Here is an 11737-nt window from a genome sequence, read left to right on the forward strand (position 1 = left end):
GAATGTGCATGGGACTTTAAACCACTATGATGGGTGGCTCTGTGGTGAAGGACCATGCAAGTGGTTCCCAGGCTGGAAAGCCCCTGGTGTGTGTCTCTCAAAACTGCATGGAATCCAAGATTGGGGGTGGGGTCCAGACTGTCAAGTCCACCGTGCTGCTTTCCCACCATTTTTAGGTCTGTGTTTTTGTGTTCTTCTCCCCTACACAATTCAGCACTTGTAGGGTCATTTGGTAGTCTTACTATTCCTCCAGTGGAGTTGGAATCTGCCCTTTTATTTCACTGTCTTTAAGGGGAAATGTTCCTGCAGCTGTCTTACTCCACCATCTTGATGCTGTCCCTCCAAAGTTATATTTCTAAAACACATTAATTAGAATAAATTATTTTGAAAACAAAATGTCATTTTGACACTTCACTTTGAGGGGCACAGTCTTCTAAGCAAATAAAACTAAATACTACATTCCATTTTAAAATCATGAAGGGTATCAGAGAAAATCAGTAAAGTGCTTGCAACTTAGCATTCATTTATTCAATCATTCATTCATCTGATATGTACTGACCAACCTCTGAGTTCCAGATATATGTGTTTCAGAGATCCAACAGAGGCTAGAGACAGATATGTGTGAGAGTGATTTGGCTTAACCATCACTTACTCTTTCTTACAGGCTTGTTTAGGGGTCTGATGAGAAAACTGAGGAACTCCTGGAAGAAATTATGAGACCCTGCAGGGGCAGGAGACAATAAATGACCTTAGTAGCCTTTTTGTCTGTACTGTCTATATGACTTCTATATTGTTCTATCTTGTAGTGCAGGTTGTCTTGTGTGTGTCTAACTGCGAAACTAGATTACTAGGCTCTTTGAAGACAGGAAGAAAATTGGGCATTATGTTTGTATCTCCTCCCCCAGCCCTTTTACAAGTCCTTCCATAATGGGCATTTGTTGGATGGGTAGATAAAGTAGGATAAGATCAGACCATCAAGAAAGAGTCTTTATTGAAGCAAACATCACCCTAAGCCACTGCAGCACACAACTGCAGAAACAGAAAGATACATAAACAGGGGTATTCAATCACAGAATGCCCTATGTTGTAATGGCACATAGCAATGCTCAAAAATATCTGACAATGAAAAGCAGTAAAGCATAATGGTAAAAGCAAGATTCAGGAGCCAGATTTGCTAGGCTCCTATCCCTCAGCTGTACAATTTTGGGCAAGTTACCCAACATTGCTGCACCCCACTCATCCCATCTGTGAAATATGGATAATAGTAGCATGAACTTGCACATGGTTAAGCACTATGTAAGTATACTCTAAAAATAACTCACTGACAATAATGAATTTATTTTTTATAGTAAATATTTTCATTGTCTTCTTTTAAAAGATGCATAGATCACAAAAAAATGTTACATTAAAGAATATAAGAGGTTCCTATATGCCCTCCCCACCCACCCCCACTCCTCCCACATCAATAACCTCTTTCATCATTGTGGCACATTCATTGAATTTAGATCACACCAGGAATTCTCTGCAGTGGTGAATCACCCCACAAGGGGGCAAAAATCAGTTCTAAATACTCAAATGTTTAGATATTTATACCTATTGAGTGACCTGTAGCAGTCAATGTCTAGATACCAACTGCAATAAATATCCAAATAGCTTATAGAGCATTCCCACTGTAGCCCAAATGTCTCAAAACCCATTTAAATCAGTTTTCTACCTCTTACATGTAAAAATTCATTCTTTGGGTGCAGCTTTGGAGCTAGAGATAACACCTTACTGAGAATTAGGAAGCCTAATGATTTCAGCTTTATAAAATTGTGTGTAAAATAGGTGGGTAGACCAGATAGTCTCTAAAATACTGCCCAATGCTTAGTCCCTGAACTTGACTGCCTTCAGGCTTATCTAGTCCTTTTAGGATGTGCATGTTTGTATGACTCTGACAAATTCAGGTAGGTATTTGTGTATGTAAGGCCTTATGCTAGTTCATTCCATTTCACAGCAGCTTCGCTCTCCAAAGCAGAGCTGAATGTAAACAAACAGTTCTCTGGGTCATCAAATTCAATTTCGTGAAGTCCATAGTGATGCTCAAGCTCCATATTTATGTAACACTTTGTCATTCAAATAAACTGTCTCATTTGACCCTCATGCAATTTGTGATGACCAGAGGACAGCCTAGATGTCCCTATTTAGAGATGCACACTTGGCATTCAGAGAGTTTGTTGGTGATTGAATCATGTCCCCCAAAAAGACATATTCAAATCTTGATTCCCATTCCTGTGGGGTGTGAACCCATTTGTAAATAAGACCATTTGAAGAGGTTATTATTAGTTAAGGTGTGGCCAAATTAAATCAGTCTTTTTCTTAATCCATGTGCTTGGAAGCCTTATGAAGAGAGTAAATGTGGATGCAGTTTGTCAGGGAAAACCACAAGAAAGCAGAGAGAGATTGCCATATAATGGAGAACTGCCATCACCAGAATGCTACCAACTAAGGGAGAAAGGAGGTCTTGCTGACATCGTGATTTTGGACGTCTAGCCTCCTAACCATGAACCAATAAAGTCCGGTTGTTAAACCAACTAGTGTGAGGTATTTGCCATAGCAGCACTAGCAAACTAAGACAAAGGTTACAGATGTCTTCCCTCGGTTCTCTTCATAGTACATATGACTACAACATTTTGCATCTCTAATCTCTGAAAGCATGTACTTTATTCATGTGGAGCATGTGGCTGTTTGAGATTATTTATAAATCCCAAAAAGAGAAAGATAATGTTTGTAAACTAGTCTGTTTCTCTGGGTATGATACCCTTTGATTGTATTAAATTCAAAGGTTTTGAGTTTCCTTGATTAAATCAATTTAGGGCTTTTGATTCAAACATGTCAGTAGGGTGTGCCTCAGGTTGAGTCCCCACCCACTTGGTGGGCTGATATAAACGGGCCCTCAAGACAACACGAGAACAGAGAGAAAGCACTCTGTCATGTTTGATCCTGGGGCCCTGGGGAGAGAGGAGCCATTTGCCTGATAGTTCGCAGCTGAAGAGAACAGAGCAGCTGAGCAGCTGAGAAGGCCTAGAAATAAGCAGGCCCTATGCCAGAGACTGATATAGGAAGCCCTGAGAGAACAGGCAGAGATCGCCTGCCATCTTGCTTCAATACATGGCAGCTGACTTAGGTGAGAAAGTGCCTGTATTAGTCAGCCGAAGGACTGCTGATGCAAAATACCGGAAATTGGTTGGTTTTTATAAAGGATATTTATTTGAGATAAAAGCTTACACTTACTAGGCCATAAAGTATAAGTTACTTCCCTCACCAAATTCTTTTGTCATGTGTTGGAGCAAGATGGCTGCTGACTGCTATGAGGGTTCAGGCTTCCTGGGTTCCTCCCTTCCAGGGTCTTGCTTCTCTCTGAGTTCAAGGTTCCTTTCTTCCTGGGGCTGGCTTTTCTTTCCTCTGTGAGCTTACTTCCCAGGGCTCCAGCTTAAGTTTTCAGCATGAAACTCCAACATCAAAACTCCAACATCAGAAACCCTCAACTCTGTTCTTTGCCATGCCTTTTATCTGTGGGTGGGGAATCAATGCCCTAATCATAACTCAATCATGCTCAGGTATGATTACAAACATAATCCAATAGCTATTTTTGGAATTCATAACCATATCGAACTGGTACAGTGCCTCTTGTGGTACTTTAAGTTGGACTTTCCATGGCCTTGGGACTGTAAACTTTTACTCCAATAAGTACCCTTTAAAAAAGCCAACAGATTTCTGGTACTGTGCATCAGCACCCCTTTGGCTGACTAATACAGAGCATATCAGCCCCTAAGTTAGAATCTATTTTATTTTCTTATTCAGAACTTGGACACTTAGCTGTTTCTGTTCTTGCACCAACAGTAAGGGAGAAAACATCTGTAAAGAGACACAAGCACTCAAAAATCTCCAGAGTTTGGGAGCACTTAAATTTACCCAATACATCTAGGAAAGCTTATATGCTTATAGTTTATTTTCTCACAATTTGACTCCACATTTTTCATGGGCTTTTTCCCAGTGTCTAAATTAGTAGCTATTCATAGACTTTCTATTGATTAGATGAAGCCTTACTTAAATCACCAATTTGTCTCTGCATTAATGTGGCACCAGGGACAAGAGAACACCTACAGCAGCATTATTTATTATCCAAGATGGTTATTTAAAAAGTGTTGGAAATGGGCAGATATGCACATGGACTTGCCCCCAGTCACCACCGTAATAAAGCCTTGCATCTATTAGATGTTCCATGGTTCACACAGCAGGGGTCAGTTGTTGGTGATTTCAGCATTTTTTGGGCCAGAGGCTTCAGCACAAGCAAAAACTGAAGGCATATAGCAGCAAAATAATTGAAAACAAATATTTGCTCTCTCCAGTAAGCCAAAGAAGAGGAAAAACCCAAGAATATAAAAAAATACAGAAAAGAATCATTACTGAGAAACCTTAGAATCAAGATGACACATACAGAGAGCCAAACTGCAAAGAAAAGAAAAATTCTCAAACCCTTTTTTTCCTTTATTTGTTCAACAAATATTTATGGAGAATCTGGTCCTGCTCCTTTTCTTTGACATGGCTCCAATCTTCGTCTAGAGGTCGTGTCGTCCTGGAAGCCCTCCTGGGTCTCCTTCAGGTGCCCTCCTCCCCCATTGCTCCCATGGCAACCTCAACCACGTCAAGCCATTGCCTGTTCACTTGACAGAACATTAGAAGCAGTTCTTCCAATGGCCCAGCAGCTAGGTCAATGCATGGTATCATGTAAACATTAAATAAACATTTGTCAAATGATTTTAAAAATGAGTAGTATACCTCAAACATCTGGCTGGGTACTAAAAATATAAATGAGAACTCAATAGAGCCCATGCACCCTGATAGTTCATGGCCAGTGAGAAAAGTTTGTGAGGAAACATACTGAACATGTTTAGTAGATGACCTGGAAACCAGTCAAGACCAGGCCATTGGGAAGGCTGGAAACGTTCAAGGAGTTAGGGGATTTTATATTCAGCTCTGGCCCTTAACTGCTACAGGAACAGTTTCCTCACTGGGAATCTGAGGGCATCTATGGACCCTTTCCATCACTGGAGCCCTCTGCCCTGAAGAAGCAGCAGAAGGAATTTTATCTCTCCTTGGCTTTTCTGGGAGGAGAGAATATTGCCGGGAATAATTGTAAAATCATTTGATATCCCAGCGCTCTGCCACATATTCTTCAGAAGCCGTTGAAGACATAACTCTTGATCTTAAGAAATTTGTTCTCCAAAGGATCTTGCTTTTGGAGGAAGGGAATGGAATTTTTATTTGACCTCCTTAAGTTTAGAATCCAGGGTAAGCACTTTTTAAGAAGATATCCATGTGTTAGGGTATGTACACAAATATGGAAAATATATAATCCAAATGTTGTAGTCATTAGTGTCTGCTTACAACCTATGCCAGCTTTTTGAGTTAGCATCAGCACCCTGATTTCATTTGGATGAAATACCATATTTCCCACATGCCTGGCAGAGCGGGTGGACTCTAAGATTTAAGCACAAAAAATCAGGTGAAGGTTCTGGAAGAGCCTCTTTGTCCCTTGTCCTCCTTCCTCTAAAGGCTGAGCTCCAACTACACCTGAATTAACTCATCCAGTCCTTCCAGCAATCTGCGAGGTACATGTTATGACTGTCCCCATCTTATGAACGAAGAAGCGAGGCATCATGAATGGTCCCTTGCCCATTTCTAAGGCTAGAAAGAAGCTGAGCCAGGATTTGAATCTAGGCGTTTCTGATTCCAAATCCTGCCCTCCTAACTACAACACTGCAGTGAGTGCAACAAGGTGAGGGGTCAGTCTAGTGATGTGGAGAAGAAGAGGACCTGGGGTGGCCAGGAGAGACTCACCAAAGAGATGACCGGGGACTGGCTTTGAAGGACGAGGAGCACTTAACAGGTAGAAATGAGAAGGGAAGTGTCTCCAGGCAGGGAAAAGGGTGAGTAAGACCTGCAGGGGGAGGCACAGCAGCTTGGGCAGGGCAGCAAGGGACAGAGCTCACGCAGAAAGGTAGAGAAGCCGGTGGTGATGGCAAGCGCAGGGCACGACATAGCTGAGCTGAAGACCACACCCCCACCCGAAGAGAACACCTGCACACATGTTACTAGCCCTGTCATGTCCATGAGTTCACTGACATAACTGAAAGTTGATTGCAAAGAGGTAAGACCAGCAGTGGGACGTAGATAATAGCTGAAGAAACAATAACATTTGATCTCTCTGCTTCTGCCCCTCTTTTCATACATACACAGAAACCACATGTGTGTGCCACATACTCGTATATGTGCCAATGCATGTGAAAAACCAAACATAAGTAGCTTAGAGAATTTTTGTGAAAGTGCCATTTCTGCAGCTCTAAGTATAGTCAGATGCATGTGGGAATTATGGCAGACACACTCCAGATTTGAAAACCATTGCTTTCTAGAATTTTTCATGAGAATCTACTAAGTTGTATCCATATTCTTTGTAAACCATGTGATAACAGCAGAGAGAGTCATAATAATGCATGGTAACATATTTTCACTTTTTGACCAGGGGGCCAACATGGCCTTTGGGTGAGTTGCCCAAGCCTTGGTTCCCTCAAGACTGGATTAAAATCTTGACTCCACCGCTTGCTGTCTGAGAGAACTGGTATAATCAGAGCCTATGGTTTTCCCTCTGTGTAAAGGTTGTACCTCATAGAGCTGGTGGGCAGATAAGGGACATGGATTGTGGAAAGCCCTTAGCATCTCTCTTGCTCATAGAAGAGCCCATAAGTGTTCAAGCACAAGGAATCTCGTTTGGGTAGGACAGATGTTTGTGTGGGGGGGTTTCTGTAGCTAAGATGTTCTCCTTTTGTGTCTTCTTATCTTCTATCCTTCTTTTTGTGACTATTGCCTGGAACATGACAAACAGGCAGAGGAGAACCTCCATATCTGCTTTCAGCCACTGATTCATTTCATGATTATTGAGCAGCATCTATTGGGTTTCAAACTTTGTGTACATAAGTACTCCAGTGTTCCCACCAGAAACATACAGGGGAGTGTCAAAGTTCAATGATGAATTCTCGAGGAGACCTGCTTCTTGTCTTGTCCTCCCCCTGGACCTGCTCTGGGTTATGCTCTCCTTGTCTCTGGCTGGCACCATCAGACAGACTCAAAATTAACCCTTTGGCTTCCTTTCTTTGCACCATCCTTCTAAAAGACACCCATAGGTACTCATGGTCTTGACCTTATTCCTTTACAAAAGATAAAATGATCTGATGAACTCATTATCACTGAAGCATAATTAATAAGCTCAAAAGTGGTGGTCTTTATTTGAGTTCTTACATTTAGACTGCAGTAGAAGCCCTAGGCTAAAATAGAACTGGGCTAGTGGCATTTCATGAACCAGTGGGAAGGATGGAGGTGCTAAACCAGAACTCCTAAAGTGGCACTACCTTGAACAACCACCCCAACATCACAGCATCTCACCTGAGTTCCTGTCCAGCTTCCTGAGGTCATTTCTAAATGGGACATGAATGAAGGAGGAAGTGATGGAGATTTGGCTTTGCTGTGTTTATTTTGAACTCTGGGAAAGCAGATTTCTCTTTCATTTACATTGTGGCTCTGGTTGTTTTATTTATGGTTTTTTAGCTGGGGGTGAATTTGGTAACACCACTGGAGTGTTGCCTTTTGGTTCTGTTCTAACTTGCAAATGTTATTCATTATATTCTATTTTCCACCTTATGCAATAAAATTCAGTATCTAAATTATCTGAACAATCAATCAGGTTGCAAAACCCTTCCCTTTCCCATGTGAAAGAAAAGAAGAAGACTGAGACTCATCCACAGATAATCACCATACATATTTAGCTAGATTTTTAGGTCTATTTACTTCTCACAAGTGGGTCTCCCTTACTCTCATCTCCCCTCTCCTTAAATTATCGTTTTGTCAGTTACTATGTCTTCTATAAGGTGTTACTCGGGAAATAACTTGATATACAGAGGCTCTTCCTACAATTCATTTCACGCTTTGCCCTTTTCTCCTTATCTTTCATTTCCTGGTGGCCATTTCTCCATTACTAGCAAGTGGGAAGATGAAATTCCTAGTCCCTGTTCTCCACTTCCCAGTGGCCAAACCCTGAGTTCTGTAATCTATGGGAAGTTGGTGGTGGAGATGTATCTCAAGAGCTGGACAATGATCCCATCATTTACTAGGCTGATAAACCTTTGTGCTGTCCAAAAACACTTCATGAAACGGGAAAATGCTGAAGACACTTTCACTATGGAAAGACACTTTTCATTCTTTTCTTGTAGGTGAAAGCAGAGAAATTTTCTTATTAGAGTTCCAAAGTAATTTTTTTTTGTATTTTGTAATCCATTTGGTTACAAAACTCTTTGAAGTTAAAATAAATTGGAAAAAAAAAGACAGAAAACAAACAGTAAAACTAAAAAAAAAATTTCTGGACTGCTGTAAGACTTGTCACTCATTAAGAGACAGGAAATGCAAAGAAAAGTTCCTTTTATACCTACTGAGAGGTGGGCTGTCCATATTTATTTTTAAAATTTCCTTTGTTTATTTTCTTTTTCAAAGTGGAACAATTTCTTCTGGTAATATGAAAATGAATCATCTTCAGCCTATTAAATTTATTTCATTTCAAATGGAGAAAGAAGTTGTTACAAAGCAGAAATTAAATAGTTTAGCTCTAATTTGCTTTTTGGAGTGCAGTTTTACATACAGGCCATAAAAAATATACAGAATGGTTGAAAAACAGCCTGGAATTACACACACAGACAAAGAAAAATAACAGTAATATTAAATGACATTGTATCTTATTACCCAAATGAAGCAACATTCGGGCAGCTGCTAAACAATCAAGTTTTTGTGTGTATGTGTATATGCGATGTCTACTTTATACATTTATGAAACACGCAAGAATATGAATACACTGGAAGAAAACAAAGAAGAACTGGAAACAGTGAATACTGTAAGACAGTTGGCCATCTCCTTTGAGCATTTTAACACAAACATTCATACAAAGAAGGAAAACATGAAGACCATATAGTATAGAACCAATTCCTTTTATGTGTGAAGTGTAGATGGTATTGCAAGAGTAAAATACACCATCTGTTCAAAAAGACAAGTGTACAGGGAGGCAAGATTGGGCCTTGAATCTGCACTGAATGAGCATTCAATGCACTGATTGCAGTGCACTCCAAGGATGGCTTCACCCAGCCTCAACCCAGAGACACAAAGAGATGCTCAATAATGTAGCATGAACATGATTAGTGCTTGCAGGGCCAGAGTAGGAAGGCTTAGTGAAGATCAGAAAGAGCAGAAGCTTAGGGAAGCTTCTTATAGGGTTTTTGTGGTAAGTGTTTGGTAATGTATTCTGGATTTCTTGATTAATTGATGGTTCTTTGGCCTCAAAGGCAGTGTGTTCCATCAGGCTCCCAGGAAAAAAACCATAGACTGGTAAATGGGAGAAGACATGTTTCTATTCTGTGAGTTTAGGCCATCAGCACAGCAATTTTTTAGGCAGTTTTTTTTTCCAGTTTCAGTGAGGGGCACAGCCATATCTGTCATAATTTGAATTGGGCATTTTGATAACTATTTCTCAAACCTGTAGAGATCTGACCATTTGGATTGTAATCGGTTCCCCATTTTAAAATTAGTTTATTCTGTGTCAAGTGATCAAATGGTGGGATCCAATCATGGTCAGAAATTTGTTGCTGATCTTCCTGGTAAGAAATAACTGCTTGTAGAGGAAAATAGGTGGGTAGAATAGGAATATTGCAATGTGATGAAATGTGGGCATTGGCATCCAATGAAACTGGTCCAAGTTTTCACTGCAGCTGTGTGATATTAGCAAGTTATTGAACTTCTCAAAAACATCACTTTCTTTTTTGCAATGTGGTAACAGTAGTGGTGCTGATCTCAGAGGGTTGCCATGAGGATGATAGGTCACGTCTTACTGAAGTAATCCAATCAAAGGCCCCCCTGCTGAACCCACTGCAATCAAAGGGCCCACACCAACAGGAATGGATTAGCTTCAAGAAAATGATCCTTTCTGGGATCCATGAAAATCTTCAAACTGTCACACATACTTCCTCACAGTTTCATGGAATTTCACACGTCAAAATGTCTCTTTACGAGCAGGTGTGGCTCAATGGTTGAGTGACGGCTTCCCACATATGAGGTCTGGGGTTCAATCCCCAGCCCCCAGTACATGAAAAAAAAGTCTCTTTACCCTTTGTGTGTTGTGGAAAGAGGTTTGGACTTAGAGGCAGAAGACCTGTGGTGAAATATTGACTGCCACTTATTAGCTTTATGACTTAGGATTAGTTACAGAACATCTCTGAGTGTCAGTTTCTTTCTCTGAAAAATAGGCTTCATTATTATAATCACTCTCTAGAAGAACTGTAAAGATGAAGTGACATCATATACATGCAAGTCCTTGGAGCACAGTAGGAACTCAGTAAATATTACATCTGCAGAAAATCATGGAGAAAACTTGAATTCATGGGCATGTTCTAAGGTTCTGGTTTAGTTCAGTGCAGTTATTCATTCATTCATTAAAAAAAAATGTGTATTTAATGCCTACTATGTGCCAGGAGCTGCCCTAAAGGGTAGAAATACATCAGTGAGCAAAACATAAAAATCTCTGTTCAAGTAGGATAGTTAACAAATAGAGTATACAGTATGTTAGATGGTGGTAAAGTACAGGAAGAAAAATATTGCAGAGAATGGCATTAGGAAGTGTTGTCATAAGGGTTGTGATTTTAAATAGGTTTGTGAGGGAAGGCTCACCAAGAAGATAATACTTGAGCAGAGATTTGAAGGAGGTGAAGGAGGAGAGTCATTCCTTTACTTGACAAAGAGCTTTGAGACAAAGGGAACTTGAAGCAAAGGTCTGGAGGTGGAAGCATGCATTGCGTAATCAAGGAATAACAATGAGGGTGGCATGACTGGGATGGCCATAAGCAAGGGACTAAATAATAGATGAGGCCAGGAGATAATGGTGGTGTAGGAACTGCTAAGCCTCTTCAGGACTTTTCCTTTACTCTAGTGAAATGTGAAGACCTAGAAAGTTTTGATTAGAGAAGTGACATGGTATGACTTGTTTTCTAGAAGATTATTTTAGCACCTGGGTTGAGAATTCAGTAAATAGACATTTACTGAACACATAGCATATCCCTGGCAATTTACTAGGCAATGGGCTTTTAAGATGAATACAATGAGGCCCTTGCTCCTGAGGTCCTTGTTGAGTTCAAAGTAGGGAATTGCATGTGAACAGATCAGGTCCCATCATGTGATAAGTGGAGATAGAAACATGCACAGGGGTCCTGGGGAAGGTAGACTAGGGCACCTTTTTGCAACTCGAGCATTTTAGGAAGACTTCTCAAGAAAATAACATTTCATCTGTGTTTTTAAGGAGAATCAGAGTTGGCTGAGAAAAGAAAGGTGGAAGAAACATTATAGGAGGAGAGAAAAGATAAACAAAAGGATTGAGGCAATAAGTGCAGTGGTGAATCTGGGGAAATACAAGTAGATTTTTTGGTTATTGATGCTGTTTCCTTTCTTCTCTCTCTCTTTTTCAGGTTATGGAAAGTGAGGTTTTAGGTGGGTATGTTCGGAGAGATAAAGGTGAAGAGGTACATGCAGGTGATAATGTGGATGGCTTTTATAATGAAGGGACCTTGGATATGGTGGCTAATCACTGGAGAATTTAAGCAGAAGAGTGGCA

The sequence above is a fragment of the Dasypus novemcinctus genome, chromosome 16, assembly GCF_030445035.2.
Source record: "Dasypus novemcinctus isolate mDasNov1 chromosome 16, mDasNov1.1.hap2, whole genome shotgun sequence".
In the NCBI taxonomy this organism is placed as follows: Eukaryota; Metazoa; Chordata; class Mammalia; order Cingulata; family Dasypodidae; genus Dasypus; species Dasypus novemcinctus.